We start from the raw sequence: 10270 nt of genomic DNA, 5'->3' as shown, positions 1-10270 counted from the left end.
CCTGGCTCAGCTAGGTGGCCCAGATGCCACAGCAACCCCTATCTTGGGACCTCTGCTGTGGCTGGGAGAGGAGGCTTGCCAGCTGTTGGAGGGCTGCCAACTCTGCCTGGGCCACACGGCAGTGGGGGGTTGAGTGGGAGAGGGCACTCATCCATCATGAGCCAGGGTCTAGGAGCAAAGGGGGGTGGTGCAGGAGGAAATTACCCAAGCTGGGGGCCCACCAGGTCAAGGGCTGCCTGGCAGCTGCCAAGGGGGCAAGGCGTTCCTTGCAGTCTCTGGTGGCCTCATTCCTCCACTTAGCAGAGAGGAGCAGCCCTTGCTGTCGCCCTGGCCCTGGAAACCCTCCTCTGAGGTGGAGTTCCCCATACATGGTAACACTCCAGCAGGGTTACTGCTGCCTGGGGCGGAGGAAGCGTCACAGGCCTGGGAATCAGAGTCCTGACATTCCTAGCTATGTGACCGTGGGCAAGCCATTTAACCTCTCTGTTCCTCATTTCTTTATCTGTATCATGGAAAGAATCATCCTAACTTTGAGTACAGAGGGTTATTGTGAGGAGTCAAGGAAACGATGCATGTGAAGGCAGTTTTTGAACGACTCTCAGGAGAACAAGGTCATTGGCAGCACATGGTGCTGTCTGAAGCTGCCTCCTGCTGCATCAGTGTGGCCTGGGAAAATGCAACCTAAGAGCAGAGAGGAGGCAGTGCCAGGAAGTGAATCGCATGGACTCTCCCCAGGGCTTTTCCTGCCTCAAGGCCCCTCCCCCTCCCAAGATCTGGATGGGGCAGCGAGAGGGGGCTAAATGATTGTGTAATGGCCACATCTGTCAGCACTGGCCAAATGGTTTTTGCAGGAGTCAGGGAGCTAATGGCCCTGCAGCCGGGAGAGACTTTCTTCTAAGTGAAGCACTTTATCTACCCGGGAACTTAAGAGCAGCATGGCCTCAGGCCACAGGGACCCAGAGAACAGCTGCTCTGCTGCAGACTTGAATTAGTGCCCTCTCCCCATTGGCTTCCCTCACACCTGCTGCCAGAGGCCGGACTGCGGGTGGTAGCCTGAGTGGTGGTGGTGGTGGGGGGGTGATGGCAGCCCAGAGGGGGTGTCACCACACCCAGCCTTGAGTCCAGGATCCCACGCCACCCACCTAAGCAAGTCCCCTGCCCTCTCCAAGTCTCAGTTTCCTCATCTGTAAAATGGGGACAATGAGGATTAGGTGGGATGAGACAGTGAGGGGCACTGTGGCCAGAACTCAGTGAGGTTACTGCTGCAGAGGAGGGTGTGAGCTGTCCTGGACAACGGTGAGCGGCTTCAGACTGAGGGAACTGGAGAAGAATCCTCTGGGCAGAGAGAAGCCTCTATAAATGAGAGGGAGGCAGAATTCCAGTGACTCTGGGGCACTGAGCGTGTTGTGCCCCTGTTTTCACCAGGAGTGCACCTGGGATGATATGAAAGTCCTGTGTACAGAAGTCTAACAAGACCTTACACATGATAAAGTGGCTTCCGTCTCCAAGGAGCTATAGAATATCACAAATTCTCTAACTATCGGATACATGTCTTAATTTTTAATTTTTTAGGGTCAGGAAATAGTGGTACATATTTATAGGGTAAATGTGATATTTTGACACAAAAATACAATGTGTAATGATCAAATCAAGAATATCCATCACCCCAAATCAACTATTCTTTCTTTGTGTTGAGAACATTCCAAATCCATTCCTCAAGTTATTTTGAAATATACAATAAATTATTGTCAATATAGCTACCCTATTGTGCTACCAAACACTAGATCTTACCCCTACCATCTAACTGTATTGTTGTACCCATTAACTAATCTCTCTTAATCCCCCCATCCTCACCACCCTTCTAAGCCTCTGGTAACCTTCACTGTACTCTCTACTTCCATGAGATCATTTTTTTTTAGCTCCCACATATGAGATAATATGCAATATTTATCTTTCTGTGTCTGGCATGTTTAACTTAACATAATGTCCCCCAGTTCCATCCATGTTGTTGCAAACAACAGAATTTCATTCTTTTTTATGACTGAATATTATTCCCTTATGTATATATACCATGTTTCCTTTATCCATTCATCTGTTGATGGATACTCAGGTTGATTTCATGTCTTGGCTATTGTGAATAGTGTTGCAATAAACATGGGAGGACAGATGTCTTTTTTCAATATACTGAGGTTTTTTCTTTTGGATATATACCTAGGAGTGAAACTGCTGGATCATATGGTAGTTTCATTTTTGTTTCCTTGAGGAAACTCCATACTCTTTCCCTTGGTAGTGGTACTAGTTTATGTTCCCACCAACAGTGTACAAGTGTTCTCCTGTCTCCACGTATATGCCATTACCAGCTTTTTTTTTTTAAATCTTTTTGATAAAAGCTACTTCAACTGTGGATACATTTTAGAAGTCTTTTTATTTTGAAATAATTTTTGAATCACTTAAAGGTTGCAAAAGTAGTACAGAGTTCTCATGTCCTTTTCACCCAACTTCTCCCAAAGAGAACACTGACATAACAATAGTACAATGATCCAAACTGAAAACGGACATTGCTACAATACTATTAACTAATCTACAGACCTTATTTGGATTTCATAAATTTTTACATATGCTTGTTTTGGGGGAGGAAGGTAATGATTGCATGAAATGTCATCACATATACATTTTCCATCAGGATGTGGAACTGTTCCTTCACTTGCAAGAGACTCATGCTACTCTTTTGTAATCATACCCTCCCCAGCTGTAACCCCTGGCAGTATTCATCTGTCCTCCATCATTATACTTTAAAAAATTTTGAGACTGTTATATACATGAGAGCACACAGGGGCTATATGGTTTTTAAAGAAGAGTGTTAAGCGTGATTGTTATTCATGGTGATTTAAAACATGAACTGTAGAGAGTAAACATTGACTACATACAATATGTATTAGTCAGTTTGGGCTGCTATAACAGAATGCCACAGACAGGATGGCTTATACAACAGAAATTAATTTTCTCCCACTTCTGGAGGCTGAAGTTTGAGATCATGGTGGCAGCAGTGTTGGTTCCTGGTGAGGGCTCTCTTCCAGGCTTGCAGACAGAAGCCTTCTTGCTGTGTCCTTAAGTAACCTTTCCTCATGGGGTAGGGGAGGGGAAAGAGAGAACTCTCTGGTATCTCCTCTTACAAGGACACAAATCTTGTTGGATCAGGGCCCCACCCTTATAATGTAATTTAATCTTAATTACTTCCTTTATGTCACATCTCTAAATATAGCCACACTGGGGGATTAGGGCTTCAACATATGAAGCCAGTGAGTTGGGGGTGGGGACACAAACAGTCAACACAACATAACTTCTAAAATACTTTTTAAACACTTGAATCTAGTTCTGTCAGATAGCATATAGTGACATTTATGAAACAGAAAAAATTTTTAATTAAAAATATATTTTATTGTGGCAAAATACACATGACATAAAATTTACTATCTTGACCATTTCTGAGTATAGAGTTCAGTGGCATTAAGTTCATTCACATTGATGTGCTACCATCAACAACATTCATCTCCAGAACTTCGCATCTTGTAAAACTGAAACTCTGGTAACTCCCCAATCCCTCCTCTCTTTTGCCCTTGGCAACCACTATTCTAGTTTCTGTTTCTATGAGTTTGACTGCTCTAAGTACCTCATCTAAGTGGAATCATTCAGTATTTGCCTTTTTCCAGTTGGCATATTTCACTTAGCATCATGTCCTCAAGGCATTCATGTTATAGCATGTGTCAGAATTTCCCTCCTTTCTAAGACTGGGTAATATTCCATTGTAAGTATACTCCACATTTAGCTTCACAATTCATCCCCCATGGACACTTGGACAAATGGATAAGCAATCAAACGAGGGTTGCTTCTGCCTTTGGGCTATTGTCATTTTTGAGACCCTGCTTTCAGTTCTTTTGGTATATTTCCTATTCCCCAAAGTGAGATTACTGGATTATATGGTAGTTCTCTTTTAATTTTTTGAGGGACTACCATACTGTTTTCCATAGTGGCAGCATCGTTGTATATTCTCACCAACGCACAAGGATTCTAGTTATTTTTTATTTTTTTACATTGACCCTTCTAATGGGAGTGAGGTGACATCTCATTGTGGTGTTGATTTACAGTTTCCTCAGGATTAGTGGTGTTGAGCATCTTTTCATGTGCTTATTGGAGGAAATTATTTTTGATGTGGAAAAAGCCTTGCTGATGGGGATTCTTTCAAGGTGTATAGGATTGAGCAGGACAATGCAAAATTGACTTTGGTGATGTCTTATCAACTTTTGGGAACAATCTGTCAAGAGGAGATGTAATGCCAGCCTGCTTGGCAGAGGAGTCTGTGGGAAGCCACAACGTAACATATGGACTCATGAATCTTCTCTGCGTTTGGATCCGTATGCTACAACCTACTCACGTGGTAAGAAAAAAACAGAGAAGCCTGGTGAATTGTGTTGGATGTTTTCTCCCCATTGCTGACCTTCTGTCTTCTGGCCTCTCTCCCTAAAGATGTCCTCTGCTACCTGGTTCCTCGTATCCACCCAGAGACAGCATATATGCATATCTCCCATTCAAACAAACAGTGGCATGTCAAATACACTGATGGGTCTTTGCTTTTTCCTTCTTAAATACCTATTTTGGAGGGAGTCCCAAAATATGTAGCAGGTGTAAGAATTTCCCTCCTTTCTAAGACTGGGTAATATTTCATTGTAAGTATACTCCACATTTAGCTTCACAATTCATCCCCCATGGACACTTGGATGAATGACACAGGGCCTAGGCTTCTGCTTCTGGAATGTTCTTTTGCAGTTCATTCTCAATCCATGCATCTCTATTCCCTCCATCCATGCACTTAACTTCTAGAAACTTCCTTTCTGCTTCCTCCGGACCTCTGGCTGCTGCTCTTCTCCTGGTTTGTTCCTTACACAGATGGACACCTAGTGCCCAGACTGTTCCAGTGAACATCAGAGTGAAAGCAGTGGCTTGTTGGTAGCAGTATGCCTCATGATTTATATTTTTTTTCTGCTTTAATTTTAGTTAGCAACTTAATGTCTCCTTTCCCACTTTTTAAAAAGATAATAAGGGCCAATAATCTTGTATAGCACCAACACTGCAGTATTGATAAAAATATGTTCACACTAAAGCACTGACTATTTAGCTTAAAGTGTCCATGCACGGGCTGATGCTCTGAAGTCGAGCTTTGGTACTAGAAAGTTGACTTAGGGGTGCAGGTACAATGTTTGGAGACCCGTCCTGTGGGAAAATTGATGTATTTATGTGAAGAGTCAATGTAGTCCCATGTGAGAAGAGCAAAGGTGGCCAGGGTGTGGTGGGGGAGGTCCAGAACACAGGCTTAGGCCAGAGGCCAGGGGCCTTGCGAAGCAGGGTAGGGGTCTGAGCTTTACACTGTATGGGCTGCAAGGAAGTTTTGGAATACCAAGGAAGTTTTGGAATATCAAGGGTTGCTGGGCTGACTTTGTCTTTGATTATGAAAATAAAGATTATTTATGGATACCATCTATGTGCCAAGCATTCGGCCAGAGGCATCTCACCTATTATTTCTGATACACACATACATTTATAAGGCTGGCATTATTTTATGTTTTTTACTTTACATCTGGAAGAAGCAGAGGCTTAAAGGGTTTAAGTGACTTACCTAGAGGCAAAATGGCTAGTGATCAACAGAGCCAAAATACATCTGATGCAGATGCCTAGGCTCCCTCCTTTCCTGGGAATTTGTCCCAAAGCAAAGGCATGGTCTTCAGGGATCAGCAACCTGTCCTGAGCCCCCCTGCCCTGCTGGAGAGAGGTGTGCCTGCTGCTGTCTGCAGTGCTGACAGTGGATTAGAAGCTCCTTCCCCAGGACTGCCAAGCTGAGGAACCCCTCAGCCCTGCCCACTCCAAGACAGACAGCTTGAATCCTGACTGCCAACACAAGAAGCAAGGCACCCCACTTCCTGTGCCCCAAGGTGGCTGCAGAGATCATGCCCTGGCTGTGAGAAGACTGGGTGTCCCAGGCACAGAGCTGGAGTAGAGTGTGGGGAGTGCTGCATTCCGGGTATGAAAAACACTTAGACGGTTCCTGCATCAACACAGTTGTTATGTAGATGTGTATCCATGTTGACATGCATTAAGAAACAGAAAACTGGCACAGCAAAACATTGAGATAAAGTTTCCTTTTAGAATATTTTAGTGGAATAAAAAAGGGAGTTGATTTAAAGAAAAGTATTACATCAACTGTGGTCCTGAGAGTACTTGGCTGAGGAAGGTGAGTGACCAGACTGATCTAGAGAGAGGGCGCTCACCCAGAGAGCTGGGAGCAGGATGCTGCCACTCCTGTTTGTACCTCTTGGCAGCCGTGCGGTAAAAAGCCAGACCTAAGCAGCCAGGTGGGGTCCCAGGAGGAGACTCCACGCTCACCTCAGCTTGTTGAGGCAGCCGGACACGTCCACACAGCTGTCAGATGGGCCTGGCAGCTCATCTTATGGCCACTGGAGCCTTCATCCTTGTCTCTGTCCCATTCTCATTCCCACCCTGTCTCCACCAGCTCCCAGCTCTGGGCTGAGTCCACCCCATCTCCACCAGTCAGGGTCCTGCAGGTGCCTTCCTGTAGGTGGTTTCAAAGAGCTTCATGGAGGGAGGGTTTTCAGGTGTGTAGGTGAAGCTGGCAACAGTGGGGAGCCATTACACCCCTGGGCCCAAGCGGATAAGGGCTGGCAGGGTCCCTGAGCCAGTGGGCCCTATCGCTTGGAGGGGGGCTGCTGGATAGGAGTCTTGGCCTGGGGACAGGCATTCCACTACACTCAGCTCTGAGTCCCAGAGAGGGACAGGGAACACATATTCCTGCTGGGGTTTCCTCCTGCTTTGCTTCCCGGCCAATCCTGCACTGCCCGTCGCTGCAGTGGAGGGGACTGGAGGGTGTGGGGAGGGATGCTGGAAGCTAGCTGGAGACGGGGCAACAGGTCATCCTGTTGGTGTCTCAAGACTGGGGCTGGGTTCTGCCTTCCAGCCTGTGTTGGTGGGGGGTCCCCAGCTGTCACAACATGGGGAGGGAAACTTGACCCTAGGCCAGTCCTCCCCTGGCCAACTCAGAGGTGGGCAGGTAGGTAGAGGAATGAGATGTGGGAGAAAGCATGAGAGTTCAGGAAGTCCTGGGCAGAGTTAGGAGGCTATTGGGACACCTCTGCTCACCTTTAGGCCCCCAGAGGCTGTCTACACCCCCGGCTCTGTGAGCTTCCTGGAGCTCCAGCTCAAGTGGCCGTCAATGACTCATGGAAATGAGTGGTACCTCCACTCTCACTTTTATTAATATCCAGATCTCTTTCTCCAGATGTCTGTACAGAGCTGGCTCCCCAGTGCTGGGCCTGGGTCAAAGACCAGTGTTCCTGGTGGGCTCCTCCCTCCCAGAAAGCAGGCAGAGTGATGGCTGCTCTGGGATGAGCCCTGAGTGAGGTAAGGGAGACAGAGCCCCGAGCATAGGCGGGACCTCAAATGCAGTCCACATTGGGCATGTTTCTCCTATCCTGAAAAGGCCACCTGCTTCTTGGTTCCCATTTCTCTGTGGGCAGAGGAGTGCCAGGAGAGAAGAGGGTCACACACAATAGCCAGGCACAGCTGCCAGCCATGCTCCAAGGAGCCCCCTCACGCTCCCTTTTTTGGTATCTGAGTCACCATGTGTATGAGGGGATTAAAGAGCAGATGTGGGTTGACACAAATTCTCAAATTCCTTTGTTCTTTTAGGGTACTTTTTTACTGCAGGGTTGTAGGGGGGAGAAGCAAACACAACTTGGGAGGAAATATTTCATCTTGTTGATGAATGTCCTGCCTCCCTCCATCCCTCCCTCACTCCCTGATGCCTTCTTTGACTCTGAGGACCACCTGCCTCTCAGCTGGTCTTTTCACCCCCCACCCCCATATGTAGTAGGTGTGGCAGGCAGCTTCTAAAATGTCCCCCAGTGATTCCTGTAGCCCCCTCCCCTTGAGTGCGGACTGGATTTAGTAACTCATTTCTGATGAATAAAAGCAGCTTTGGGATGCCACTTCCCAGATTAGGGTAGAAAATGATGGCAGCTTCCGTCCCAGGTGTGTGCTCCCACTTTTTCTTGGATAGCTCCCTCAGGAGAGGGTGGGCCCCCAGCTGCCATATCATGAGGCAGGAACTGAGGGAGGCCTCAGGCCAACAGCCCTAGAGGAGCAGAGGCCCATCTGCATGAGTTTGAAAGAGTGCCCTTCCCCAGCAGTCTTTGGATGAGACAGCAGCCCAGGTCAACAGCTTGACTGCAGCCTCATGAGACACCGAAGGCCAGAGACACCCAGCCAGGCCACGCCCAATTCTCACCCAGAGAAACTGCAGGATAATAAGTGTTTGTTCTTTTAAGCTGCTAAGTTTCAGGATAATTTGTTATGCGACCGTAGTGGGGGATGCTGTCATTACAACTGAGAAAGGACGACCTGGACCTGGTGTGCTTGGCAGTGGGAACCATCAAGGTCCTGCCTGTGACCCCAGGAGTAGGGCAGGGCAGTGCATTCCCATACCTAGGAGCTCTTGTCAGTGCTCAGTGCTAGGGCTGAGAGTTGATGGAAGACTCCACTAGGGTCGGGGAGGCTGGTGTCCCCTCTTCTTTTATTATTGACTGAGCTCAATGACTATTTTATTATTAATACATGGCTGGCAGTGATGTCTGTGAATGCATGTTTGCCTCTCAAGCATAATTGTTCTGTCGGGCCTCCCTCCTGTAGATTTATCATTCCGTCTCCGTTCTTTATTTAGCAGTTTTATTGCCAGTGATTAGTAATGGCATCAGTTGGAGTCCCTCTTTATGGGGAAGATTCATCTCTGTTTACTCAGTGGGGTGACTTTGGAGGGTGGCGGTTTGTCAGAGCCTGGTGCCCTGCTGGCCTCCCTCATCCACTAGCTCCAGGTCTCCAGTGCCTACAGCACCTTCAGGCTGCCCCTGCCAGGTGTTCCCCCTCCTCTCCTGGTTGGGCCCAGATAGTCCTGCAGGCTTGGCTCTGCCTCCTCATCAGAATGCCTCAGTGGGCAGGGGGCACCTGAACAGCTTCACACTTTACTCCCTGTATCCCCATTTAGAGGAACTTAGAATCATAACACCTTCTGAGTTCCCTTTCTGTCCCTCCAAGCGCCATCTCCTAACATTCACTTCTTAGGAGGCTTTTGTGCTGGGAAAGTATTCCTGCAGCAGACCTGGGGCTGTGGGGAATTGGCTGTTGCTGCCACCTGCAGATTCTTCATTGCCCCATTCACTATTGCTGCCCACCCCACATGTGTTCCAGGCATGGAGCTTTCTAACTTTGGGTGAATCTGACTTTCCACTGCAGCAGCCCTCAATGACAGCTATGCCCCGCAACACTGCCTGAAGCCTGCAGAATCCAGGCTTTGGGGTTCACACCCTCACGATAACCTGCCTGGCACAGGGCATCTTTCCCAGTGCACCAATTCCCTGTCTGATGGAGAGGACATTCTTCTGCAGAAGGTATGTGGAGGGCTGCAGGGGCAAGGCAGGCTGGCAGCAGGGGTTCATGGGGAGGAGCATGTCTCTGGACGGATATAGTCATGCCGGCTTGTGGAGGGAGTGGAGGTTACTGGACAGGACTGGTCCAGTTCTCTGTGCAGGGTGGGGAAGTGAGTTGGCCTCAGCTTGCCCCATGCAGGACCCCTCCCTGTTTCCTGCCACACTGCTGCAGTCTGCACAGCGTGACTGGGCTCTTCCCTGAGCATCCGTGGTGTTGGCAAAGCCACTTAGGCTTGCAGTTGGGGAAACCCAGGGCTCAGATCCAAGTTCCACTCTGTGTGGGCACAATGACCTTGGTGTGCACTAAGCCTCAGGTTTCTCTTCAGCACAATGGAGAGAATAATTGCTATCAATAAGTGGCTTACCAGGCCTCTAAAAAGTGAGACCTGCCCTTCAAGGCAAGGAGGGCTGGCTGGCCAGGGCTTACAGCCTCAACTTCTGCCATGGAGGATTCCCATACTACTCTCTTACTAATCAGCCACCTCCTCCATGCTGTCCCTGAGGGTTGTGTCTCCTCTGACCCAAGCACAGACACTCCATCTTTCCCCATCCCCTATTGCACAGTGGAGCATGGTGGAGACCAGCTGAAATGTTCCATTGCTCTGTTGCTGAGTGACAAATTATTTTAGAATCAGTGGCTTAAGGCAACACCAATGCTTTATTATATCTCTTGGGTCTGTGGGTCAGGAATTTGGGAATGGTTTGGCTGGTGGCTCTGGCAC

Source organism: Pan troglodytes, chromosome 8 (assembly GCF_028858775.2).
Source record: "Pan troglodytes isolate AG18354 chromosome 8, NHGRI_mPanTro3-v2.0_pri, whole genome shotgun sequence".
Classification (NCBI taxonomy): Eukaryota; Metazoa; Chordata; class Mammalia; order Primates; family Hominidae; genus Pan; species Pan troglodytes.
Note: the sequence above shows the minus strand (reverse complement) of the source record.